Source organism: Aythya marila, assembly GCF_965140915.1.
Source record: "Aythya marila genome assembly, chromosome: 10".
NCBI classification, from domain to species: domain Eukaryota; kingdom Metazoa; phylum Chordata; class Aves; order Anseriformes; family Anatidae; genus Aythya; species Aythya marila.
In genome coordinates, this window is record NC_139051.1 from 11,986,365 (window position 1) to 12,001,388 (window position 15,024).

Consider the following 15,024-nt stretch of genomic DNA (forward strand, 5'->3'; position numbering starts at 1 on the left):
AGCACAGCAAGGAGCAGGGGGTATTTCTCACCCCCTACACACACACCTCAGGCAGCTCGGTGCGGTTTGGGATTGGGGGCAGTGGCAAAATGCCCCAGTTTGGCCCCCGGTTGTTTTTCTGTCTCTCATTGACATCTGGCACATTGCTGCGAGTTCCCAGAAAGAGGCCCTGATGGAGGATGTCGGGGTAGGAAGAAAGGAGCTGACCTTGCTGTTAAAAAGCAACATAAATGGAATTGTTTCAGACTGCTTCCAGCAGACGTCTCCGGGAAGAAAATCTCCTTGCTCTGCTCTGCTCTGTCAGGCCCTCGTGGGCAGCTTGGTCTGCTCATTGCTTGCTTTGTGCCACGCTGGAGGTGTTGGTTTGGTGTTTCCTCACTCCCCTTGCTGTCTGAAATGATCTTGTGGAGTTTGAGAAGGATTTAAACCCTGCTGATCCCTCATGGCTCCCCATGCTCCTGATCTCATGGAGATGCCAACAGCCCCAATGCGCTTAGATCAAAGCCGCTCATCTCGAGCAGGAAGCTTGAGTCCGGGGCCCGATCCTCCTGAATCCAGCCCCACATCCCCAGCACTGCCTCTCAAAAGGGAGGAAACCTCTTGCAAATCTCCGAGCCCAGCTCTGAGCAGGGTCCCGTGGAGGAAGGAAACCTTCACGCTGCCTGGCTGCTTTTCGTGCCGGGGAAGAAGCGGAGTAATTATCTGATTAGCGAGAACCGGCTGCGCTTGCAGCTCGAGATGAATGAACGTTTGAAGCCCTCTTGGCTTTTTGGTTGTGATCAAATGTGGCATCAGTTTAACATCTGTACCCTTTATCTGGGGAGGGGGAAGGCTAACCTGTCTTGACACGGGGCACAAACTTGATTTAGAAGGGCTCTCCTTCGATATTTCCGTCTGTGCTGCGCGATCCGGCTGGGCGATGCTGCGGGGAGCATGGGGCTGCTTTGCCTGCCCGGATGAGGGCAGTATGTGAGGCTGTGCTGGAAATCTGGAGAATGATGAGAGGAGCACGTGTGAAGTGCAGCTCGGGGTGCACCCGTGTACTTGAGGATGGTGTGGGCACGGTGACAGCAGGTAGCTGTAGGGATTGAGACGTAGGGATGGTCCCCGCTCACCGCAGGGCGGTTGGCTCCCCCGGCTTTGTCTCTTCTGAGCCAGGGCTGACAGCACGTCTTGAAAAACCCTGAACAATGCATCTGCTGTGGAGGCATAAATCATCCCAGGTCCTGCTACCTGTGTCCTGGGCTTTGTGCTGGCAGTGCGGTGCTGACAGCTGGTAGTAGCCCCGTGTGGTGGTACAGAGGTGCAGGGGGCTTGTCAGCAGCCCCAGAGCTAACAATTTAAATGATGAGCATGAGGAGCTATCGACTCCAGCCCAGGTGTTCCCTTAGTTGGGGCAGGTTGTTCTCCAGCTGTGGAGGTGCCATTGTTCCAGGTGAGGGCTGTGGGCAGAGACAGCAAAAGGCTTTCCAGGCTTTGTCTTGAAATCCCCTACCAGCCACCCCAGCCTGGCTTTTTGGTGGCAGAGCCTTTCACCCCCTCAGGGGCCAGGCCTTGGGACCTGCTTGAAAAAAGCAGCCTGGGCTGGCCCTGCCTGCCCTCGCCAAGTGAGCCTCGTGCGTGCTGGAAGGAGGCTTCGGATGCTGGGCCAGGGAAAGCGAAACACAATCTGAGAATGGGGCCGGAGCCCAGCTCACCCATTACGCTCTGGCAAGCAGTGTATGAGGCAGCAGAGCTGCATCCTGCACCCTGCTCCTCGCAGCATCCCTGCAGCATGTGCTGGGTGGACGTGATGCCCGTGCATGGGGGTCTCCAGGAGAGTCCTCTGCCCTTTGGAGGCCAGAATGGTCAGTGCTGGGCAGGCTGTGTTTGGCTGCTGCGGGCTCTTTACACCTCCCACGGCATCTGGCTGAGCTGCTGTCGGGGACAGGATATTGCAGCCGGGATATTGGAGCCGCTCTGCCGGCCGGTTCCTGCGCTGTGGATGTGTAACGCACACCGCCGGGCGGGCAGCGTGTGGCTGTGGGCGCAGTGTTTATTTAGGTGTTGAGGGAGAAATGAATCTCGGCTGTTTCCCACTTCGGCTGAATCTTTACCTGCTCCCGCAGCTGAGAGCCACTGATGCTACTGCAGAGCCCAGCACCCTGCTCCTGGCAAGGCAGGCAGCAGATGTTTCTCATAATTTTGGGGGAAAGCCCTTTCCCCTCCACCCCTAATGAAGCTCCCACTCCCCTTACCCATGAAGGATTTTGCCTTCGCCTCCAGAAGCTGGTCAGGCTGTGCTGCACTGCCCTTCCCCTTGTTTTTCCCAGCTCTGTTTTGGAGACAAGCGAATGACTTTGGGCAGAAACCTGCCCAGCCCACAGAGCCATGGCAATGCTTCCTATGGGACTGATAAAAGCTTTTTTTTTTCTTTTTTTTTCCTTTTTTTTCCCCTCCTCTGGAACCCAAAATAGCAATTTCCAGTGCACCAAGCACATCAGCACTGGAGCTGAGCATCCTGCCCAGGCACATCAATGGCTCTCTGGATGCAGGTGAATTGGGAGCAGTGCTGGGAGCATCCCTTGGGGCAGTACTTTCCTTAACCTGGGGATTTTGACCCTTTTCTACTGGGCTCTTTTCAAGGCTCCTAAACAAAGACCATCCTTCATTTGGTAATGCGGCTGCATTTCTTGGACGAAAGGATGGATTTCTCCATAAATCCCTTTTTTTCATCAAATTAAGAGGGAAGAGAAGGGAAGGAAGGGAAAACCCCCAGCCCTTGTCTTGGTGGCATGTCATGCTTGCCTTTAATTGACAGACCTTGTTATTAATGTTTTCCAGCCGCCTCTCATCCAGGGCTCAAAACTCCCTTTTAAAGCCCTGTCATGTTAAAAATTGACGTGTGTTGACTTTGGCCTGGGAGAAGCTGGGCCCTGGCTGTAGGTAGGAACTGAATGTGTTTAGTCTGGCTTACGTTTTATTTTCCCCTTTCATCAAATTAGTTCAGCTGTATTTTTTTCTTTTTTTTTTTTCCTTCAGGAAAAAAAAAAAATAAAAGAAAAACTGTTTGACAGTCCAAGGCTCTGGGTTAGAATCGCAGCATCGCGTTAAACCAACAAAAAACAGCTCACAGACGTGGGCCGAGGTGGGAATGGGGCTGCAGGGGCAGGAAAAGCTGCTGTGAGTAAACACGGTCCCTGGGGAGGTGCACGGAGATGCCTCCTGCAACCCCCCAGCCCGGCTGTTTGTTTGTTTAAAGTGTTCCAGTTGGGGTAATTGTGTTCAGGCTTGCTAAAATTAGTGCTGTCCTGCTCTGGGCTGTCCCCACTGCATCAGGTTTTGCCCTCCTTGCCTGCCTGCAGCAGCCTTGCTGCAGGCACCTGTGTTTGGAGGTTGGACCTGGTCCCTGTGGGGCTTGTGAAGGCTCTGCCTTGTGCTGGGGGAGATGCTGGGGGAGAGTAGCCTTGTTTTGGCTTTTTTTGAGCTTCCCATCTGAGCATGTTCACCAGTGAAGCCTTATCCCATTCATTTGTCATTTTTTTGTCTTCACACTGTGCTGTATCTGCCTGTGCTCACAGTTGGGCTGCACCAGGACATGCCCCGTGGCAACCACTAACTCCTGTTATCGGGCTGAGACTTTTTGGGAGCGAGCTGTGAGCCCAGCAGGGTGCCCACCAGGCTGAACTGGGACTGGGAAGCACCAGGAAGGTCAGTGGGGTGCATTTAATGCTGGGTGGACTCCTCCCAGCCCCAAGTTACCAAAGTTTCAGGGAAATGCCTGCTGCTGTTTTGGTGGAAATAAATTGATGAAGCCTTTTGTTTTTTTTGGCCTTACGAAGGGCTTGAACAGGTCTCATCTGTGATGGCAGCTGTCCCACAGGTGTCATTGCAAACCTGGGGAGCTCTTGGCTCCCCAACAGACCCAAAATGAAGCCCTTGCACTGAGGGAAGTGGGGGGAGAGAGACTGGGCACCACAGCCTCTCAGCCATCGTCCCTCTCACAAGGGTCCAGCCCCGCACAGGGGGGCTGAAATATTTCCTAACAGCTACTTCTGTAACATTAGTGAAATCAAAGCAAAACGTGTCAAAATTCCCATTAAGACACATTTAACTTCCCTTGTTCCAGGACAAAGTGCCTCTGCCTGGAGGCAGGTTTCGGGTTCGCTGCGGCAGCCGTGGGAGACTATTGGATTACAGGGCAGCCCGGAGCCAGGTTTTGCTCTCTTCAGGGTAAAGGCTTTTTCTAATCAGGATCAGTTTAATTCTGTCATCTGAATTATTAGCTTGGCTCCACTTCTGGCCCGTGCAGGAAGGAGACGAGGGGAGGGAGCCCGCTGCTGCGGGAGGGGAGGGGAGAAGGGAGACGGCCCCAGCCGCAAAGGGCAGCTGTCTGGGACCTGCTCTTTGCACCCCAAAAACCCCTGTGGTCACCTCTGAGATGATGATGATGGATGGAGGAAGGTGTGCAGGCCTTCCAGGGCTTTGTGGAAACAGATTAAGCTCTGCAATAGATGAGTTATACTCATTTACAGGTGGGGAAACTGAGGCAGGGGCTGCCTGCCAGCGAGGGAGGTGAGGGGATGCGGCACTGCCAGCGCCTGCCCAGAGCTAGGATGAATTAAATCCTCGTTAGCCAGAGGAGATGGTAAAATCCCTCCTTTCCTCCTGGAAAAGCCAGCGTCCCCGCATCCTGGCTCGTGTGTCAGGGAGGCTGTCGTGCCCTCACCACATCGTTGCTCTGAAAGGGATATTTTTTTTCCTCTTCCTATTTTTTGTTTTTTTTTTTTTTTTCCAAGAGTGAGGAGTGGAAATGGGAAAGTTGTTTTCCCTGTTATTCCTCCACATCCTTGCTCCCCATGCCATGGGCAGCATCTGTGGCAGCGTTTGGTTTATTTAACCTCCCCAGCAGGCATTAGGCAGCAGCAGTGATAAATAATAATTAACTATTAGTGGGTATTGCTGACAGCATCATTAGGTGAGCACGGTGGGGAGTTATTGCAGTTGGCTGTGGGTGAAGGGGCTGGCAGAGCATGCCTGGCAGCCAGTGACCAATGTTTGGTCTGTCAGTGTCTCAATGTGACAAAATCTGGCTGGATTTAAGGCATCAGAGGGAATTTGGTGCTTCCTGGGGTGTCTGGGTGTTCCCAGGTGGATTCTCAAAATGAGGCAGGGTTGGTAACAGCGGGATCACCACGCTTTTGTTCTATCTCTGCAGCTCAGGACAGAGGGGAGTTGGATGCCTGCCTGCCAAAGCTGGCACCAAGACACCCAAAATGAGAGTCCTGGACAGTCTCTGTAAACTAGCAGGAGGCAGAAATAAGGCAGGAGGTGGGCACGCTGCTTGGTGCGAGCATCGTGGGGTCCAGTCCATATCTGGAAAAGGGAATTGCTTCCAGCTGCCTCCGAGGAGAGGAGCGGCTGCCAGGAGGTCAGGTAATTGCTGGGTTAGCCATGGAAAAAATGCAGCCTGGTGTTTCCTCACCTCGTGCTCACCTCACCTGTGGGGTTTGGATGTGCTGGCAGAGCTCAGGAAACATCTGAGTTGCAGCAGGGCTAGGCAATCCTTAGCTGATCTGCTACTGGGTCAGGTTCTAATGGGTTTTCATAAGGTTTCCTTGATGCTCGTGCAGTGCTGGAGAGATCTAGCTGGTATGTGAAGTGTCACCAGCCCTCTGGATTCAGGGATAAAAGAGCTGCTCGTTCCCTGGTTGGGAGCAGGGAAACCCAGCACGGGGCAGAGGGATGACACAGCACCATGCCTGGCTCACTGCTGTTGGGTAACCCATGGCTGGCCCCATATCAGCCAGCTTTTTGGGATCTCCCACATGGCAGCGCTCAGCTCCGAGCAGACAGAGCCTGACGTGATGTTTTTGGCTTGGTTCGTTGTTGGCATCATCAATCTTCCACAAGAGATGCTCTCCGCTCAGCATCTCCGATGTTATCACATCCCCACTGTCAAGTGCAGGCTGAAAAAGTGTCCCAGCGCTTTTGTTTTCAGCCACTTAAGCCCTGAGCACCTCCAAAGCCTTGGCTCTGCTTTTCCTTCTGCATCCTCACCTCCTCACTGAGGAGCAACCTCATGCAGGGATCAGTCAACACCTTGGGTGCCCTGCCTGCAACATCTCGGGGGGCTCTGAAGTCTGGAGAGGGTGCCCACCTTGGGAGGACAGGGTTTTATCTTCCTCTGTGCATTGATGAGGTGGGATATCCAGCACAGGTGTTCTTGCCCCTTCCTGGCTCTATGGATTTAAATCGAATGCAAGGACTGTGGCTCACGCACTGCAGGCACTGGCTCGTCTTGTTCCTTTCTCCATGGTCTGCTTTAGTTTGTAGAGCCCCTCAGGTCCTCTGTGATGGAGATTGTCCCTCCTCTTAAATCAGGGGCTGACGGCTGCATGTGAATCTGAGAACACAGCAGTCCTGGAGTCCTCTTTCCTTGGCCTCCTTCATCTGATGGGGTCAACAGGACAGCTCTTTGACTGAGCCCAAAACCTTTCCAAGGAATGCAGTTTTATGGGGATTCTATGTTGGGATGTGCTAGTCTGCGTGCATTTGGGGCTGTGCTGTGTATTTAAGGCTGTTGAGGGTGGAAAGGTGCAGTGCTAATATACGGGTTGATGCTGAGAGTCAGCAGGGGTTTGGGTCGCTGCTGTCCAGGACATGAGGCATCAGCTGGGCTGGTGCCTTCACCAACATCCCTAGCCTTGTCCATGTGTCTTGGGCTCCTTTTTCTGTCTTTAGAGAAAGGCTGAGGGGATGGGAGATGGCATGAGCCAGCAGGACAGGGACAGCACTTCCCAGAGCCACCAGCTGGGACAGCCCGGAGCTGGCCAACACCTCCACCGTGCTTCAGCAGCACTTCTTCCCCGGGGAGCTCAGACCTACAGCTGCTCTCGGTGAGCTTTGGCCATCCCACAGCCCTGGCTGAGCATTTTGGGGCATGCTGCCACCCACTCGTGGGAGAGGTCTTCTCCTGGCTGCTGCTGTGGGGCAGAGCTGCGGGGCTTCCACGCCTCCAAGCTGGCTGGTGCCCGCTCCCTTCACCCCAGGGTGCCTCACCAAAATAGCTGCTATGGAAAGGGGTTTGTTGACTATTTTTTTTTTATTATTTTCCTTTCCTTTTTCTTTCTTTTTTTTTTTTTTCTTCCTGTGCTCAGACTTCCCCGGGCCTCCTCAGAAGGCTCTGGCATATCATCCTACAGATGTGGCACAAAAGCCCTGGTTGCAAAATATATCCGGCATGGCAGTTGGTAGTGTTGTGCAATCTCCATCAACTTACGGAAACCACCGTGAGATACTATTAAAGAGAGGCTCCGGGCCCATCCATCACTCCAGCCGCAGTCATGTGCCGCTGTCAGGCAGGAGGGCACCGGCAGGCAGCGTGGGGGGACTGGCGGCACCAGGAGCTTTCCCTCCCCGTGGCTGCTCCACCGCAGGGACGGGCAGGATGGGACCTCTCTGCTGGCACCCAGCAGCTCGGAGCAGATCCCTTGTGTTGCCAGTGGCGTCCTGCCATTGCACGTTGCTCTCCAGCATCTGGTGGTGCTGTTGTTTTAGTGCTACAGGTCAAAATCCGGGTGGTTGTGAGCGGTCATGCGAAAAAGGTGATGGGTCAGGGGATGCTGCAGGGGCTCCAGGCTGGAGGAGGGAAGGGGATTGCAGGTGGCTATGGGGATGAGGGCATCCAGGCTGTTCCGACACACCTGGCTGGCTTGCTTCACCTCCAGGGAGCCCTTTGGATGGGGGCAGGATGCCACAAGCTCAGCTCCCACGTGCATGGAGGCGACATCGGGGCTGGCACTGGGGCATCCCCCTTTGGGCTCTATGACTCTTGCTAGTCCCAAACATGTGGGATCTTGCCTGCAAGGGGGCTCTTTTGTGACAGCCCCGGTCTTTTGGGTCAATAATCACATCAAGGGCTGTGGGGAGGGGCTGGCAGCCTTTAGCCATGGGCAGATCTGGGCCAGAAGACGTGGGTGTCCCCAATGTCATCCATCCCTGTCCTGGGACACCTTCCCTACCAGCCCCAGTGCCCGACTGGGAAGGGACTTGAGCCAATGAACCCACTCAGCCCAGCAGGCTCATTATTACCCTGGCTTTATTGCACCTCCAGGCCCGGTCACCCTCTCCCCTCAGTCACGTCTTGCTCTCTGCAGCATATTAAATCCCCAAGGGCTGCCCGGGCAAAATTGCTGCTGCTCCATTACTCTGCTGTCAGCATCCGCCACCCTCGTGAGAATCAGGCTCTGCATCAGAAAATAATAAAGGCGATGTTATGAGCAGAGGGGAGAGGAGATTAAAAACCTGTTTGAAGAGCCTGCCGGTCCCTGGCTGTTTATTGCACGTCGTGGCTTTGCGTTATTTTTGTTGTCACCGAAGTTGGACTTTTAATTTTCCCCTGATCGTGAAGTGACTGCCTTGTAATTTCCCTATGGCTCTGGGGATTAAAAAAATGTGCTTGTTTAAAGTACCTGTTGCTCCCCAGGTTCAGCTGGGGATGCTTTCACTGCATGTTTAAGGGCTAATTAAAGCCTTTATTCCCCCAGAGGTGACGAGCACTGGGCTCAGCCCCGGGGCTGAGCAGCTCAGGGGGGGCTTTGTGCACCAGCACCAGGCCAGCTCTGCGTTCCCTGGGACCTGGCCATGATACATGCATTTATCCAGGACCTTTTTTTTTTTTTTTTTTTTTTTTTTTTTTTTAAGATGTGATTTACTTTCCAGGGCATTTTGGTCAATTTTCACCCTTAATGCCTTTGGCTAATGAGCCTGCTGCATTTCACAAAATGGTTTTCATGCACTGACACGCTCGTGCTGTGGGTTGGCAGCACTATAAAGGAAGGTATTTGGGTCCTGAAGCCAAAACTGCCGTGTCCTCCATCCCCATGCCAAACATTTTCTGTGAATTGTTGTTTTCCTCAGTGGTGGTTTATGTTAATTAACAGGCAGCTTGTGTCGTTGCAGAGCTGCCCAGGGATTTACCCCGTTGGGGTGATGCCAAACCAAGGGTCAGCTCTTGGTGGTCTCCAGGCCATGCCAGCAGGATGGTCACTGGTGCTGGGTTGTCCCAGCTCTGGTTTTGCCCAGTGGCATCCTGCAAACCTACATGGATAGGGCTCTTCAGCAGGAGAGCAGGGCTCTGCCTTGCCTCCAGTCCATCCCTCTCCCTTTAGGTCTCAGAGAGCCAGGTTTGGGACTGCCCCACCAAGAGTTCACATCGACACCTAAAAATAAAAATAAGAAAATAAAAATCCACTTGTTTCTAAAAGAAAACTCCAGGCTGAGCTTTCCCAGCTGGAGGGTAGGGGACGGTTGCTTTGTAATCGCTCCCGGCTTACTGTTGAAAACATCTTGGTCAGATTTTTATCAGCGCCTGAACAGGAACAGCCCCAAGGACTGGCTCTGGGGAGATTAGGGGGCCGCTGGTGCAGCACGAGGCGCTCCCGCCCGGCTGGGATGCGCTGTATGGGACACTGATTTGGTGTCTGCCCGGGGTGCTGGGGATGCTCACGAGGGAGCTGGGATGCGTTTTCTTGTCCTCAGAGTGGTGTGGAAGGAATAATGAGGCTCCAGGCTGCCTCATGGGGACAGCACCGGTGTCAGGGTTGAGGTTCGAGCTGCGAAAAGAGGATCTGATGGGGAGACATCGCTGCAGAGGTGGGGTTGGGGTGTGACCAGGTGGGGTGCGGGGAGCTGGAAGGGGTGAGATGTGATCTGTGGTGTTTCTGAGTAGTTTGGGGTTAAGGTGGGTTCTTATAGCATCCCGTAGGGAAGGTGTCTGGGGCTGGGAGAGGAACCTGTGCATGAGGAGGTGATGCTGAAGAGCAAGAAACTGTGGGTCTGGGCTGGGCTGGCTGTGCAACAGGCAGGGAGGAGCTGGGGCCTGGCAGCAAGCCTGGATGTGGGGCTGGGAGAGAGCACGGAGGGGAAGGGGAAAGAGGAGCCCCTCAGGCACTCAGTGCTGCTCAGGGAGCCCAAACCCTGGAGGGACAAGCCCTCTGCTCAGCCAACATTGCCCACTGGCTTCTACATCCTTCCAGAAAGAAGACAAGCCCTGCTCCCTCAGGAGCACGGGCCAGAGGGGAAGGAGGACGGCGAGGCAGGGCCTTGCAGCAGCCCTGTGCCACCTGGAAATGCTGGCGGCCGTGCTGGGCAGTGCTGGGGGTTTCCAGTAAGGCCGGGGTTGGGGCAGGAAGCGTGCCGTGGGTGGCAGGAAGCTGGCCGCCGCGCCGCCCGGCATTCCTGCGCGCTGGAAAGCCGAGTCACGCTTCCTGCAGCATGCCTGGAGCGCCTCCGCCCCGAGCAGCGCCTGCTGCCCCACTGGATGTGACCCTGGAGTACTCCTTGTGCTGCTTTTTGGGTCAGGAGCAGAGGATTTGGTCCTCAGCACGGGTGTGATGCAGCACAAGGATGCCCCGGGCATGGGCTCCAGCCGTGGTCCCTCTGGTGACGGTCACACCGCAGCAGGGAGGTGGTCACGGTGAGGTGAGGTGATGGCAAACTGCAAATACGGCATGTGTGTGTCCTGGGTGACCTCAGCATGGGATGGGCTGTGCCACACGGGGATGGGTCACAGGGCAGTGCCCCGTCCCTCCTCTCCCACCTCAGGCTCATCCCGGAGCATCTCCCCCATGCCATGTGCCCACGCTGCCCTCAGGGCCCTGTCTCCTTGTGCATCTCCTCTCTGCAGCTCCCTTGTCTTGGCCCTGGGGAAACCCAAGCCACCACAAACCACAGCAGTTGGCAGTGGACCTGTCCGCATGGGATGGCGTTATTTTACCTCTCCTCCATCAGCGGGGTCATGGCCAAGGAGTCAGCCCCTCACCATGCCCCCCCTGGTGGGACTGCTCCATCTCCAGGCAGGTAGATGAGGCCCTGGGGTTTTCTAAAACCTCCTCCATACTCATGCTTTGGGTTATTTTCTTTAAGGTGCTTGTGCTTTAGCTGGTAAGATCTCAGCCAGCTCCTCACTGTGGTTTCTGTTTGCTTTCCTCTTAGATCTCTGCAATCCCCCTTTGATTTGTTCTCCTCCCATAGCCCACCAGGTGAGCCCAGTCCTCTGCAGTTCCAGATGTCTAAGTTTCTTCGTGTTATTGTTCTGGTTTGTCACTTTATTGTTTGCTTTCATTGTATTTATATCGTGTGTCATCAACTTTCATGGGGAAGCCCATCCAGGGCCATATCCCCGCGTTGTTAGTGGAAGCATCAGCGGTGGGACACGGCTCAAGCAGCCCCGCTGGCAATTTGTTGGGTAGGAAGAGGGCCCAGAAGCTCCTGTCTGAAGCTGACACGTGCCTTTAGCTGGGCAAAATGTCATTCTCAACCAGCATTGCTGGGCTGTTACAGAGCTCCTTGTAGGCCCAGAAAACTGATTTTTCTGCTCTTTCTCATTCTGGTATGAGTCTAACTGCTGGCGTAACCTGGCCCACCAGCAACCCCTTCACAGAGCACTTGGAAGCATCCTGACCAAATTTGAGACCCCATCCCTACCTGTGAGCTTCCCCAAGCCCATCAAATGCCATCACGGGCTTCAACATCTCCAAAGCAGCTCACGGCGAGCCCATGTTAGTGACACCCACATCCCTGCCCCAAGCGGCAGCGACCCCAATGTGCCCCCAGAAAAAAACCCTATGGAGGGGTCAGCCCCCACTGTGGGAAGTGGCTGGTGGTTGTGGCTCCCAACCGGGCTGGCGAGGCAGCAGTGATGGGTTATCCATCCCTCCGAGCCCGCAGCAGCAGAGCAGAGCCAGCGGGGCTTCCAGGGAAGGAAATCCCAGCGCTCGGTGAGCTGCAAATAATCGCGGGCGGCTGAGGGGCAGGAAGCGCTTGTTAGGAAGGAGCGAGGAAACGGAGCCGCTGCCTCGAGCCGAGCAGGCTTTTCAGGACCGGAAAGTGGGAGTAGGAAGGCGTAAAAACGCTTTGAGCTTTGGCAGGGGATCGCAGAGGGCAAGGGGTGAGGGGACAGGGACAAACAGCGGCACGGAGCTCAGGGAGGGGGCAGCCCAACCCGCGTGTGCGTGCCGTGGAGGAGACTTCACGGTGGAGCTGCTAATTAGCTAAGAAAGGCTCGTCTCCACGCCTGTTAGGTTAACTCAGCGGGGATATTGCAAAAGCAAATTCCTCCCAGCAAGTGTAATTAGGGGGCCGGAATTCCTCCGGTTCCTTGTCCTTGCTGCGAATCCTGCTAAAGCCATCAGGTGAGGACACGGGGTGAGGGGGCGAGGGGGAACACGCAAGCCCTTTGCAATAACAACCCCCCTCCCGGCGTGGCAAGGATTTCGCATCAAGGCTCGACGTTTTTCTGGCTGATTATTGTGGGGTGGAAAATACACGTCGGACTCAACCAGCAGGGTCGCAGGGCTGCTTCCCCCCCCGGGCAGCGCGCTGGTGTTAGAGGTGGAAAGAAGACAGTGAGGGGTCTGGGCAGGGCAGCGGCAGGATTTGGGAGGTGCCCACGCACGGCACAGCAGCCCTGGATGGTGCAGGGGAAGGCTGCATCCGGCCCCATCCACCCAGCAGAGAGGTGCCGGGCTCAGAGTGCCCCAGCCCTGCACATCACCGCAGCGGGGTGCTTCGGGGCTCCCCGGGCATTTTGGGCACCCTGTGCTTGTGCCACTGCTGCCTCTGCAGGAGGGGAAGGTGCTCGTGGGGTGCGTGAAGATGTGCCTTGTCTGGGATGGCAGGTACCTGGGGACATGGGGACGAGGCAGACAGCGTGGCGTGGGTCAAGGGGAGAGTCTGGGGATGGAGGGCACGGAGGGGGTGGGAGAGGAAACGTGGGGGGAGGAGAAAGGGCGAGCCTGGGACCTTAAAGAGCAATTAGTCAAAGCTGAATTGTTTTTCTAAACTCTTAATGAAAACAAAGAGTGGGGCATGGCCCAGATGGTGCCAGGGGATCAAATAAATGTCGCACTCAGGAAGCAGCTGCTACTGGGAATGTTTCCTGCCAGCCCTGCTGCTGCTCACAGCCACTTTTATTATTTGTTATTTTTCAGGACTGCAGCTGGGGTTTCCCTCCAGCTGTGTGGAAATATGCTTAAGGCTGGTCCACGAAGGGCCCGTGAGGGCTCGTCCCTGCCCACAGCATCCCTGGGGCACGGAGCATCCCTGCCCGGTGCCCCCAGCCCCCTGCGGTCCTGTCCTCCAGCTCAGGTGTTGCGTGCCTGTGTCCTGTGTAGGGTTTTATCTAAGGGTGATGCCCCGTTTCCCTGCCCATCCCTAATATCTTCCCATGATGGGTTCAACGGTTCAACCTGTCCCTGCTCCAAAGCTTTGGCTGATGGAATATGACCAAAGTGAAGAAATTTGTCCAAAAATGAATGTTTTGGGTGGTGTTTTCATCTGTCTGCTGCTTTTGGGGACCTTTTTTTTTTTTTTTTTTTCTGTAACCCCATGGGCTAAAAAAAAATAATCCTAAACCACAACTAAACCAAAAACTCCTTGACTCCAGCAGCTGAGGATTTAAGGGATCCTGTCCCTATTAGAAATTTAGGAACATTTTTGCCCCTTAGTAGCCAGCAGCCTCCAGGTGGGAGCCGTGTTTTTGCGACACAAAGCAGTGAGAAACCTGGCTATGCGGGGTAGCTGCTCCCAGACCGATGTGCACACAAGACAGAAGGACTTTTTATTGGGGTGTATCTTTTTTTCCAAGGACAGCCCAGTTGCAGGGATGGCTTGGATGCCCCCTGAGGAGCTGTGTGCCCATCTCCTGCCACTGGCTTTTTATACATGAAAACCACCGTACACCCAGCAGGGCAGGACCCTCACCATCCAGCTGTTGTCCTGGGAGTTTTGCTGGAGCCAAACCCTCAGCTCCAGCCGTCGTGGGATTTGGAGGTGCCAGCCTGGGGTTTTGTGTGAGTTGGGTGGGATCGGCTTCCCGGCTGTGCTGGCCGGGGCTTCGCCAGCTCCTGCTGGAGACGCCGCTTCCCCGCCCGTCATCGCGTGCCCTGGGGTTTGCGGTTACGTCCTCGGAGCCGTTTGATCCCTGAAGGCTGCAGCTGATCAAAGGGGCAGCTTACGGGAACGCGCCGCTGGGAGACTTCCTCCGGTGGTGCCAGGGGCAGCGCTGGGGAGGTGAGAGGCGAGGGATGAGATCTGTTAACTGCTGCGGCTCTGCTGCTCTCGCAGCCCGGGCAGGAGCTGGCTGATGGAGAGTTTTGAAGAAAAATAATAATGGGTGGCCTTGAGTTCCCCCTTCTTCACATAAGCACATTTAAAAAAAAATAAAAAATAAAATGAATTCCCACAAAAGCCCAACGCGCTCCTCAGGTTTGGGTTTTGCACATCAGTCGGGGAAGGGAAATGACGGCAAAAGCAGGGGGCACTGCCAGCCGGCTGCAATAGCCCCATTCTTGTCCCATGTTTCTTTTGTTTTTTAGCATACAATTGAACTATTTTTCATTGTGCAGGGGAAGAAGGAGCTAGCGGTGGTGGCCTTGCCGTGGTGGCCATGTGAAACCCTCCTGTTGGTGCACGGGGAGCACCACCAACGTGGGAAGAGCTTGTCCCAGGTGGGTGCTGCCAGGCTGCAGGCTCCCCCAAGGTCTCTGTAGGGCTGTACCCCAGGCTGGTGACCCTCCAAATCTTCCTGAGGGGTTTTTGGCCCTTCTAGTGAATGAGGAGGCTTGTTGGCAAACGGGACCTACGTTGGGCATCGTTTGTGGAAGCTGGAACATCCTCAGGTATGGCTGCACCCAACCGTGTCACCTCGGGAGGGGTAGGATGAGCTGTTTGGAGAGACCACCCTCCAAAGTGGGACCTTAGCAGATACAGAGCATCGAACTGCTGAGCCCCAAACAGGTCCCATGGCCCTGGGCTGGGAGCAGGCTGGCAGGGAGCGGAAAGTCACCAGCATCAGAGCAGGTTGGGAGGCGGGTAGGTGATCCCACACAGGGTGCTGGAAGGAAACCGCTCCCAGGAAAAGGAGGAGGCTGTCAGGGATGATGCACTCTGCATGTCACAGTGAAATCAGGGAGGTTGTTTATAGGTGTCTAATTGATTAGGGCAGCCACACCGGGAGGAAAGGGCTTTCAGGAGTGACAG